Genomic DNA, 13,114 nt, shown 5'->3' with positions numbered 1-13,114 from the left:
ACATACGAATGGTGATAATGGGCACCTTTGTTTTATTCCTGATCCCGGAGGAAAAGCTCTCAACTTTTCACCACAGAGTATGGTGTTAGCTGTGGGCTTGTTATGTTTGACCTTTTATGTTGAGGTATGTTCCTTCTGTACCCAATTTGTTGGGAATTTTTATCGTAAAAGGATGCTGAATTTTCTTAAATGCTTTTTCTACATCTATTGGTATGACCATTTGATGTTTACTTCTCATTCTATTAATTTGATGTGTCACACTGATTGATTTTCATAGATAGAACCATCTTTGTATCTGGGAATGTATTCCACTTGATCGTGATGTATAATCATTTTTTTAAATTAATGTACAGTTGACATACAGTATTACATTAGTTTCACATGTACAGCATAGTGATTCAACATTCACATTACAAAATGCTCATCACAATAAGTCTAGTTAGCATCTCTCACCATACAAAGTTGTTACAATATTAAGTATATTCCCTATGCTGTACTTCTCATCCCTTGACTTATTTATTTGACAGTTCTAAGTTTGTATCTCAATCCTCTTCACCTATTTTGCCCATTCCCTCCCACACCCCTTCTGCTCTAGCTACCATCAGCTTGTTCTTTGTATTTATGAGTCTGTTTCTGGTTTTTTAGTTTTATTTATTTGTTTTGTTTTTTGGAATTCTACACATAAGTGAAATCATATGGTATTTGTCTTTCTCAGTCTAACTTAGTTCACTTAGCATGATACCCTCTATATCCATCCATGTTGTCATAAATAGCAAGATTTCATTATTTTTTATGGTTAAGCATTCCAATGTGTATATAAACACACAATATCTTCTCTACCTATTGATTTATAGAGAGAAAGTTAGGTTGCTTTCACATCTTTTAAATAATGCAATAAACAGAGATGCAGGTATCTTTTTGAATCACGTGTTTTCATTTTCTTCAGATAAGTATCCGGATGTGGAATTACTAAATCATGTGGTATTATGATCCTTTTAATGTGCTACTGACTTTGGTTTGATAGTATCTTTTGGAGAATTTTTTCATCTACACTCACCAGGAATATTGACCTGTAGTTCTTTTCTTGTAGTGTCCTGATCTGGCTTTGGTGTCAGGGTAATGTTGGCCTTATAAAACAAGCTTGGGAGTTGAACACATACTTTAGAAGAAATATAAGGCCAACAAACACATCAAAGAAGAAAAGCTGGAAAAAAACACAAAAATGTGGAGATTAAGCAACACATCTTAAACAAACAAAAGACAGGAAATCACAAGGGAATTAGAAAAGATATAAACGAAAACAAAATACGCTAAAACCTAAAGCATATAGCAAAAAGTAATCAGTGGAAAATTTACAACTATAAATACAGACATTAAAAATTTAAAGACCTCAAAATAGTATCATAACTTTATACCTGAAGGGACTAAAAAAAGAACAGCAAACTGAAATGGAAGATAAAAGGAAGTAATTCAAAAAGATTAGAGTAAATATAAAAAATAGAAAAACAGAATAAAATTACAAGTTGCTTCTTCATAACAAACCTTTAGTCAGACTTACCAAGGTGTGGGGGGAAAGACTCAAATTACTAAAATTAGAAACAAAAAGGAGACATGCCACAGATCTTACAGAAATAAAAAGGATTATGTGAACTGTATGCCAACCATTTAGATAATTAACTAGGCTAAACAAATTATATAATCTTACAAATCAGACTCAAGCAGAAATAGAATATTTCACAGACCTATATCAAGAGATTGAAATCAGTAACTGAGACTCTTCCAACAAAGTCCAAGCCTATAACTTCACTGGTGAATTCTATCAAATATTTAAAGAAAATCTGGCAAAGTTTCTCAAAACCATCCAAAAAAAAACAAGAGGGAACACTCTCTAATTCAATCTATGAAGCCAGGATTACCTTGATACCAATGCTAAACACATTACTACTCAACAAAAAGCTAGCACACTGAATCCTTGTTAAGAGAATTATATACCACAACAAAGTGGGATTTATCCCAGTAATGCAAGGGTAATTCAACATAGGGAAAATTAATGTAATACACCACATTAACAAAATAAGAGAAAAAGGTCACATGATCATCTTGACTGATGTAGGAAAAGCATTTAACAAAACTCATTCATTTTTCATGATAAAAACTCTCATCAATCTAGGAATAGAAAACTTCCTCAGCATGAAAAGGCATCTGTGGAAAACCTACAGCCAATATCATATTCAATGGTGAAAGACTGAAAGCTTTTCACAAAGGATCTGGAGCAGAACGATGCCACTCTCACCACTTCTATTCAAAACTGTACTGGACATTCCAACCAGAATAATTTGGTAAGAAAAAAAATAAAAGGCATCCACATTAAAGCAAGAGGTAGCTCTATTTGCAGAAGACATAATCTTACATGCAGATATCACAATGAATTCACAAAAAAAACGTTATCTAATAAATTCTGCAATGTTGCAGGATGCAAATGAACATGTAAAAATCAGTTGTATTTCTATACAATAGCAAAGAACAATTCATAAAGGAAATAAGAAATGAATTCCCTTTATAATAGCATCAAAAAGAACCAACTACTACCAATGAGTGCAAGCTCTGTGCACTAGAAGTCACTAAGCATTGCTAAAAGAAATTAAAGAGTCCAAATAGAGGACAAGACACTGTGTTCATGTTTGTAAGATTTAATATTAACATGGCAATGCTCTCCAAAGCAATCTATCTATAGTTCTGATGCGACCCCTATTAAAATCCAATATTCTTGTTTGTAGAAATGGAAAACCTGATCCTAATCATATGAATTGCAAAGGACCCTGAATAGTCAAAACCAAAAAAGAAAAGGTGAACGATTCATACTTTCCAATTTGGAAACTTACCATAAAGCTGTAGTAATTGAAATAGGGTAATACTGGCATAAGGATAAACATATAGATTAAATCGAAGAGTCCAGAAATAAAGTCACACATCTATGATCAATTAATTTTTAACAAGTGTGCCATGACTATTCAATAGGGAAAGAACAATCTGTTCAACAAATAATTCTGGGACAACTTGGTAGCCACATGCAAAGCAATGAAGTTGGCTCCCTAACTTGCACTATATACAAAAATTAATTCAGGGGTGCCTGGGTGGCTCAGTCAATTAAGCATCCAACCTCAGCTCGGGTCATGGTCTCACGGCTCCTGAGTTTGAGCCCTGCGTCGGGCTCTGTGCTGATGGCTCAGAGCCTGGAGCCTGCTTCGGATTCTGTGTCTCCCTTTGTCTCTGCCCCTTCTCTGCTCATTCTCTGTGTGTGTCTCTCTCTCAAAAAGAAATAAACATTAAAAAAAAATTAAAAACAAAAAACAAAACTCAAAGTGGATAAAAGACTTAATACGAAAGAGCAAAAACTATAAAAATCTTGAAGGATAATTCATGACCTTGGATTTGGCAATGGTTTCTTAGACAGGGCACCAAAACCACAAGCCAATAAAAAAATGAAAAAGAAACAAAAAAACAAAAATTAATTTGGACTACACAATCAAGAGAAAAAGACAATCTTCAAAATGGGGGAAAATATTTGGAAATCATATACCTGATAAAGAGCAAGTATCCAGAATATATAAGAAACTCTTAGGACTCAACAACAAAAGCAACAAAATTTAAAAACAGGCCAAGCGGTCTGAACGGACATTTCTCCAAAGAAAATATTTAAATGGTCAACAAGCACATGAACAGATGCTCATCATTAGTCATTAGAATATTCAAATTAAAACAACAATGAGATACCACTTAATGTCCACTCAAATGATTATAATTAAAAAAACAAGAATACAGAGAAATTGGATACTTCATATGGGGCTAATGGGAATGCAAACTGGAACAGCTACTGTGGAAAGAAGTTTGGCGGTTGCTCGACAAATCACATGTAGAACTACCATATCACCCAGCAATTACACTAAGGACTTATCCAAAAGAATTGATAACATTTTCAAACAAAAACTTGTACTGGTTCGTGTACTTGAATATGTTCATAGCAGTACTATTCACAATAGCTAAAAAATAGAAATGACTCATTTGTCCATTAAAATGATGTTATACAAAATGTGGTCCATCCATAGAATAGAATATTATTTAGCTATAAAAAAGAAAGAAGCATTGATATATGCTACAACCTGGATGAACCTTAGAACCAAGCTAAGTGAAAGAGGCTAGACACAAAAGGTCACATAATATATAATCCCATTTATATGAAATATCCAGAATAGGTACATCCATAGAGACAGAAAGCAAATTTGTTGTTTCCATGAACTGGGGGAATAGAATATACAGAATTACTGCCTAATGGCTATCAGTTTCCCCTTAGGGGCGATAAAAATGTTTTGAAACTAGATGGAGGTAATGGTGATGGTTGTACAACACTGTGAATGTACTAAATGTCACTGAATGGTTAAAACGGCTAATTTTATAAAACTGAATTTTACTTCAATAAAAAGCTAAATGTGCAACCTATCATTTGCTGCATTATACACAAATATCCACAGTGGCTAAAAATTTTTCCTAGTTTTATAGTCAAAACCTGTAACCTAATTGTCCACCAACAGATAATGGATGAGATAAATTGTGGTACATTCATATAATGAAGTACATTTATTAAAACGAAACTGCATACCACCTCAAACTAGTCAGAATGACTAAAATCAACAACTCAGGCAACAACAGATGTTGGTGAGAATGTGAAGAAAGAAGAAACCTTTTGCACTGCTGGTGGGAATGCAAACTGGTGCAACCACTCTGGAAAACAGCATGGAGGTTCCTCCAAAGTTAAAAATAGAACTACCCTATGATCCAGCAACTGCACTGCTAGGTATTTATCCAAGGGATACAGATGTGCTGTTTTCAAGGGGCACACACACCCCAATGTTTATAGCAGCGCTACTGACAATAGCCAAAGTATGGAAAGAGCCCAAATGTCCATTGACAGATGAATGGATAAAGAAGATGTAGTATATATATACACAATGGAGTATTACTTGGCAATCAGAAAGAATGAAATCTTGCCATTCGCAACAATGTGGGTGGGACTAGAGGGTATTAGGCTAAGTGAAATTAGAGAAAGACAAGTATCATATGACTTCACTCACCTGTGGAATTTAAGATACAAAACAGATGAACATAGGGAAGGGGAGCAAAAATAATATAAAAACAGAGAGGGGGACAAAACATAAGAGACTCTTAAATACAGAGAATGAACAGATTGTTGGAGGGGTTGGGGGGAGATGGGCTAAATGGGCAAGGGGCATTAAGGAAGACACTTGTTGAGATGAGCACTGGGTGTTATGTGTTGGAGATGAATCACTGGAATCTACTCTTGAAATCATTATTGCACTATATACTAACTAACTGCCTAATGGCTAGTTAAATAATAATAATTAAAACCTCTCTATTAGAAATGGACAGATCCAGCAGGCAGAAAATCAGTAAGGAACTTGATTTGATAATTGAACTCAACATCATCATCAAACAACTAGATATAATGAAATACTTTATCCAAGAACTGCAGAAAGCAGATTGTTCTCAAGCTTACATAGTCACCAAGACCATATACACATACTAGGGCATAAAACAGTCCTTAACAAACTTAAAATCAAAATGATACAAGGTCTGTTCTCAGGCCACAATGGAATTAAACTAGAAATCACTAACAAAAAGATAGTGGGAAATCCCAAAATATGTGGAGATTACACAACACATTTTTAAATTTTTTTAATGTTTATTTATTTTTAAAAAAATTTTTAACGTTTATTTATTTTTGAGACAGAGAGAGACAGAGCATGAATGGGGGAGGGTCAGAGAGAGAGAGACACAGAATCCAAAACAGGCTCCAAGCTCTGAGCTGTCAGCACAGAGCCCGACGCGGGGCTCGAACTCACGGACCGCAAGATCATGACCTGGGCCGAAGTCGGACGCTTAACCGACTGAGCCACCCAGGCGCCCCTTATTTTATTTATTTTTGAAAGAGAGAGAGAGACAGAGCACGAGCAGGGGAGGAGCAGAGAGAGAAGGAGACACAGAATCCAAAGCAGGCTCCAGGCTCTGAGCTGTCAGCAAAGAGCCCGACGCGCAGCTGCAACCCACAGACCGTGAGATCATGACCTGAGCTGAAGTTGGACGTTCAGCCGACTGCACCACCCAGGCACCCCTACACAACATTTTTAAATTACCTAAGGGTCAAAGAAGAAATCTCATGAGAAAATACAAAATATTATGAACTAAATGAAAATGAAAACATAATTCATCAAAATTTGACAGGTACTGTGAAAGCAGGCTTAGAGGGAAATTTGTAGCACTAAATGAATATATTAGAAAAGATCTGGGGCGACTGGGTGGCTCAGTCGTTTGGGCATCCGACTTCAGCTCAGGTCATGATCTCTCACGGTCTCTGAGTTCAGGCCCCAAGCCAGGCTTTGTGCTGACAGCTCAAAGCCTGGAGCCTGCTTCGGAATTCTGTCTCCCTCTCTCTCTGCCCATCCCCTGCTCATGTTCTGTCTCTCTCTCTCTCTCTCAAAGATAAATAAACTTAAAAAAAAATTTTTTTTTAAGAAAAGATCTAAAATCAATCATCTAAGTTTCTACCCTAGGAAACTATAAAAACAGTAAATTAAATCCAAATTAAACAAGAAAAAAAGTAGTAAGAATTAGAGCAGAAATCAAAATTGAAAATAAGAAATCAATAGAGAAAAATCAATAAAACCAAAGCTGGTTCTTTGGAAAGATCAATAAAGTCAGTAAGCTTCCAGCCAGGACAACAAAAAAAAAAAAAAAAAAAGAGAAAGGACACAAATTACTAATATCAGAAATTAAAGAAGAGATACCATTACAGATTCTATGGACATTAAAAATATAATAAAGGAATACCATGAACTCATGTCCACAAATTTGATAATCTAGATGAAAAGGGCCAATTCCTTCAAAGACACATTTTGCCAAAATTCACACAAGGAAAAATAAACTCAACTGCATCAGAAAAGCTGACTCAGTAATTAATAACCATCCAAAACAGAAAGCACCAAGCCCAGATGGGTTTCCTGGTGAATCCTACCATACATTTAAGGAAGAAACTATACCAATTCTCTACAACTTCCTTCAGAAGATTAAAGCAGAAGGAATGCTTCCTAGCTTACTGTGTTATGCCATCATTACCCTCATCATACCAACACCAAGGACATGACCAGAGAACTACAGACCAGTATCTCTCACAGATACCAAAATCTTCAACCAAATATTAGCAAATCAAATCTGTTTGTTTGTTTATGTATTTATTTTAGAGAAAGATGGAGAGAGTGCAACCTGGGGAGAGGGGCAGAGGGAAGGAGAGAATCTTAAGCAGGTTCCATGCTCAGCAACGGAGCCTGATGCTAGGCTCCCATAACTCTGGGATCATGACCTGAGCCAAATGAATTGGTTGCTCAATTGACTGAGCCACTCAGGGGCCCCAAATCTAACAATGTATTTAAAAAATTATATACCACAACTAAGTAAGATTTACCTCAGTTATGAAAGGATGCTCCCTGATATTTACCCAAAAGAGGTCAAAACTTGTGTCCACACCAAAATGTTCATATGTATGTTTACAGCATCTTTATTTACCATTGCCAAACCTTGGAAGCAACTAAAATGTCCTTCAGTAAGTGAATGGATAGGTATATTATGGATCATCCAGACAATGGAATATTATTCAGTGATAAAAAGAAATGAACTATCTATCAAGCCATGAAAAGACATGGAGAAAACTTAAATGCATATTACAAAGTGAAAGAAACCAATCTGAAAAGGCTACATACTGTATGATTCTAATTATATGATATTCTGGAAAAGGCAGAACTCTGAAGACAGTAAAAAGATCAGTGGTTGGGAAAACGCAGAGGAGCATATCTTTAGAACAGTGAAAATACTCTATATGATACCATAATGATGGATACCTGTCATTATACATTTGCCCAAATCCAAACAATGCACAAAATCAAGAATGAACTGTAACTTCAACTATGAATTTTGAGTGCTTATCATGTGTCAGTGTAGGTTCAACAATTTTCACAAATGTACCATTGTAGTGGGATACGTAGATAATGGGAAAGGCTATACATGGGGTGGGAGAGAAGGGATACACAGGAAATCAATATTATCTTTCCCTCAGTTTTACTATGAACCTAAAGCTGCTCTAAAAAAATACAGTCTTAACAAAAAAAGGAAAAGGAATAAAGTTATACATTTATACTGACTTTTACAACTAGTCTCTGGAAGACACGTTCCTCTCCCCCACTGTTCATTGGTTCCATATGCAACATTTTTCATAGTCACAATTCCACTGTGATCTCAGCAATATAAAGACCTTTTTGGCTTGGCTCTAATAGTTTTTGCCATCTCAACTCCAAAATTCAAGAAGAAATATGAATGGTCTAGCCTGCATCGGATATTCAGCTCTGATTCAAATACCTGGTACTACTTTGGCTGGAGAAGGTGTGTAGAATGGGAGTCTATATTAGGATCACAAGCTTCTTACACCAAACCCTACCCAATGGTCTTTAGAATAATGTCCTTATATTATGGGGCAGCTTTTAAAAGAAAAGGTAATGGGCAAAGAGGTAAAATAACAGCTATTCACACTCAAAAGGAAAGGCAAATTTTGCTGTTTTTTAACTCCCCAATATTTTCTTAATTTAGAATTGAATTAACGTAGAAATGAATATTCATGTATGTACAAGTGGTACTACATCTCTATTATAATTATGTAATTACACTTAACATATATTATTCTTATACTAATAAAAAAATTCCACCAGGAGGAAGTTAAATGCAAAAAGGTTTTTTTTAAGTAACTACATCTTTTGGTGCCTGGGGGATAAGAATAAAATGACTAGAAGGATTAAGTGAGAAAATATATACAAAGCATGTGGAGTTCCATGAATGTTAGCAAATACTGCTTTTAATTTTTTCCCACTTGAAATGTCTTCTGAGCCTACAATTTCTATACTTACTTTTCCATACTTGTGAAATATACAAACCATATGGTATCACTAAAATCTCTACTAAACTACCCAGAATTACATACTATCACCTCAGAATACATTTAAAAACTTCTTCAGCAATGATGTGACACAATGTATTAAATTGTTAAAATAATAAGCACTCATTGAACATAACACAGTTTCAGAGTACAAGGACACTCACTGTTCCGAACCAAGAAACTGCAGATATAAAGACAAAGAGGATAAGATCTCTCAGTCTAGTGCTATGTTTACAACTAAATTGCACTGAGGAAGAAGCACTCTGCCTGGGGAAGTCCGCCAAATTATTTGAAACCCATTGGGTAAAATCTTAGAGGAACATAAAAAAGTTGATGTTAAGTACACATAAAAACAATAAAGAACGGATCTGGGCAATGGTAGTAGTATGACTAGAACATCACAGGTTGGAAAAGAGTGGTAGAATATTACGAAGTTGATGCTTGTAAACAGAGATTGGAACCAGATTGACAAGGGCTTTGGAAAGAAAGAAAGAAAGAAAGAAAGAAAGAAAGAAAGCAAGCAAGCAAGCTGAGAATTATATTTGGTAGACAAAGCATTATCAGAGATTTTTAAGAAGCAATATTTGGAAGGATAGACTGCAGAGAAAGGCAGGAAGCATTATTTAAAATGATAATAATAATAATAATTATAATAATAATAATTAATAATAATGGAGCACCTGGATGGCTCAGTCGGTTAAGTGTCCGACTTCGGCTCAGGTCAGGATCTCATGATCTCATGGTCCTTGGGTTTGAACCCTACACCGGGATCTGTGCTGACAGCTCAGAAACTGGAGTCTGCTTCAGATTCTATGTCAGCCTCTCTTCCTCTGCCCCTCCCCTGCTCACACTCTATCTCTCTCTCTCTCAAAAATAAATAAAACATTAAAAAATTTTAAGTAATAATAAGGATAATATTTTTAAAGAGGCATAATCTAATCAAATCTAGATTCTGAACCTGGTCAAATATTTTGGTAGTTGTGTGAGAAATGAACTCCTCTCAGCCTCTAGTTTTATCTGAAAATAGTACATACTGTGGGGTTCCATCGTGTAATGGTTAGCACTCTGGACTCTGAAAATAGTACATACTGCAGTGTTATCTGTGAAGATTGAGATAATGTGTGTAATGTGGTCTGTACATGCTTAGTAATTCAAGAGGAGATACATATATCATGTACTATGTGCCACACACTATTCTAAGATTTTTGTATGTGTTGAGTCATTTGACTCTCACAATAATCCTGCAAGGAAGGTATTGTTATTATCCCCATTATACAGTTCAGGGATTTGAAGCACAGAGAGGTAATACAGCTTGTTTGGGTCATACAAGTACAAAACGGTACAGATAAAATTCAAACTGAGGCAATCTGACTCCAGTTCCATGCCCTTAACCAGTATAATGCCTCGCTAGAAGAGATCAAGTCAGTGCTCTTAAAACCCTTGTCAAATGTTCTAACCTTCCAATTAAATTTACAGATTCCTCAACACCATCCTCCAGACTTACTGGATCACCAATCTATGAGATTTGAAGTGTAGGAATCAGAATGTAAGCCCTTCAAGGTAATGTGTACACAATAAAATTTGAAATTCACAATGGTTTAGGTAGAGAGAGCAAAAACTCAGTAAAAAAAAAAAAAAAAAAAAGTCTAGGTAAGGACAAGTAACAGATTAAAATGTAGAGATGGGGCGCCTGGGTGGCTCAGTCAGTTAAGCCTCTGACTCCAGCTCAAGTCAAGATCACACAATTCAGGGTTTGAGCCTTGCGTCGCGCTCTGTGCTGACAGCTCCGAGCCTGGAGCTACTTCGGATTCTGTGTCTCCCCCTCTCTGTCTCTCCCCTCTTTGTTCTCTCTCTCTCTCTCTCTCTCTCTCTCTCAAAAATAAATAAATAAATAAATAAACATTAAAAAAAAAACTTTAAAAAATGAATAAAATGGAGAGACTAATTTTTTTTCAAATTACTATTTGCCCCTAGCTTCTATAAAATGAGAACAGCTGTCTGCAATTCTTAAAAGTAAAGCTCAAGTCTGCTGAAGTCTCACCCAAATGTTTAAATTTCAACATTCGTAACTACTCAACATTTGAATCTATTTTACCTGGTTAACAGTGAAACAAAAGTTTACTAGTAGGATGGGAAAGCAGGATTAGCCAGTAATAGATGAAAGAATACTTCAAAAAAGATATTTATACATTTTTATGGTATGATACCATAAAAGAAACACAAAATATCACCTTTATGTTTAAAAGAAACACAAAATATCAGTTCCTATAAAGCAACACAAAATTAGTGTGACAGTCTTCAATAACATAAAATTTCTCTACATTTAAACTCATTTATATTTTAGACGTAGGGTACGCATTCAAACTATTCCAGAAGGCATGGCTTTGCTATGGGGTTAAATAGTTTGATATCTGAGGTAGTTCATCACTAATAATAAAACAGCAAAAACAAAACAAAACCAAACAAAGACCAATGCTGGAAACATTAGTAGAGCGTTTCCATTATGACTCCACAATAACCCAGTTGGCCAATGAATGAAGGAGGTGAAAAGGCAGATCTGGGGAGCTAACTAAACCTTAACCCTATTGTTAGCAAACTAAGACCTTTGTAAATTATCACTGTTACCGTCGTCAGTTTAAATCAGCAAGAGTCTCGAATTTTTGCGGTTCACGAAAAATGTCACTCGTGAAAGAAAAATATCCGGGTTTTAAATACAAAGGATACTCAGATTTCAGTTTAAATCCCCACCGGGCATTTCAAAGGCTGTCACTTCCATGCAGTCCAAAGTCATAAAGACTACTCCGAATATCCCTCTTAGGAGAAACGCAGAGCCACGTAGAGCATCTCATTCTAAACCTGCCCCTAACCTTCCATCTTTAATAAAGGAAGATTCTTTTACCTGTGGTAACGCTTTCGCAATTAGATTTAACTACTGTTACAGCTTCAGCATTCGAGTCCAATTGGCGGAAATACTAAACTGTATTTACCAGAAAGTCAGAGATTGAACAAGGCTTAATCTCAGGGACGGGGGGGCCTCCGAATCCTCAATACTTAGAGTTGGCTTGTGAGCGCTGGCCCGCGAGACGCTTCCCAGCACCTCGACTTCCCAAAGTCTCCACGCCCGGCCCTACCACCCGACACTCCCCAAGGCCCTCCGATTTCCGCTACACTGTCCCGCCTCTCGACCCCTGTGCCATCCGACGGTCCGCATTCTCTCCCTGGAATACTCAGTTTCTTCCCTTTCCCCATTCACTCACCAAGGCACGCTGGGCAGAAGTTCCAGAGCGGTCGTATCAGTTTTCCCTTCTTTCGCAGAGCCGCAAAGCTGACCTCGAGCAGCCCCATCCAACGGCTCACAGGATTCAAATTCGTCCACTTCCGCCTGCAATCCGGAAATAGAGTTAAGCTCCACCCCCACAAGGGGCGGGGCCCCCGGCAACGTGGGACGTTGCGGGGAGGGACGAGGAGACCCCGGCTCTTTTCTGGTGGCATGTTGGGTCTGGTGTGCTACCTTCGCTTCAGAGTCTTTTGTCTGACTCGTTACATATGTTCACAGAAAAGTCCGGACGCAGCGTTGGTGTTCTGCCCGGTGATTCTTGAGGGGATGCTCTCGTTTCTAAAATGGACAGAGACGCGTCCTTCAAGGACTGGAGAGAATAAAAGCACTAATGGAGCCCTGACGTTTTTACCCCTCCCATCGCCCTCCCGTAAGCAACAGCTGCAGCCCAGAGGAAAAAACAAACCCTACACAAACCTGCTTTCCCTGGCCCTCCTCAATCCCGGCACAGTAGGACATTTAACCTCTTTCCCTCCCCTGTTTAAGGAAGACAAAAAGCCAAGTGCACCAATCACACTTATTCAAGCCACAAATTAAAAATTAGTGATCGGACTAGTTGCTGGTTCCAAATAAAATACTTGAGGATACATGTTAGAAGGCGACAAATCTTTTTTCTTCGCCTATAACGAGACTATTTTACATGATTATTACGCAGTTGTCCTGTGAAATTCTTGGGACAATAGTGTTTACCAAGGACCGCTTCTGAAGGGATATATGTAGGAGCT

General features: G+C 36.9%; 1 protein-coding gene across 6 annotated transcripts in view; it reads right to left on the bottom strand.

Annotated features, from left to right (window-relative positions):
* Nucleotides 1-12,652, bottom strand: part of G2E3 (G2/M-phase specific E3 ubiquitin protein ligase) — a 62,333-nt gene extending 49,681 nt beyond the window's left edge. Inside the window, exons 1-3 of one of the 6 annotated variants that reach the window (XM_042942895.1) lie at nucleotides 12,564-12,652; nucleotides 12,310-12,434; nucleotides 1,058-1,204 (exon numbers count right to left, since the gene is read on the bottom strand). The gene's annotated coding sequence lies outside the window, so the exon portion shown is untranslated. Of the gene's footprint in view, nucleotides 1-1,057; nucleotides 1,205-11,800; nucleotides 11,882-12,039; nucleotides 12,156-12,309; nucleotides 12,452-12,563 lie in introns of those variants that run through there. The other 5 variants (XM_042942894.1, XM_042942897.1, XM_042942901.1 and 2 more) reach the window with 5 other exon arrangements.
* Nucleotides 12,653-13,114: the final 462 nt, after the last annotated feature.

Source organism: Panthera leo, chromosome B3 (assembly GCF_018350215.1).
Source record: "Panthera leo isolate Ple1 chromosome B3, P.leo_Ple1_pat1.1, whole genome shotgun sequence".
Lineage (NCBI taxonomy): Eukaryota > Metazoa > Chordata > Mammalia > Carnivora > Felidae > Panthera > Panthera leo.
This window is presented reverse-complemented; position numbering and strand designations above follow the sequence as displayed.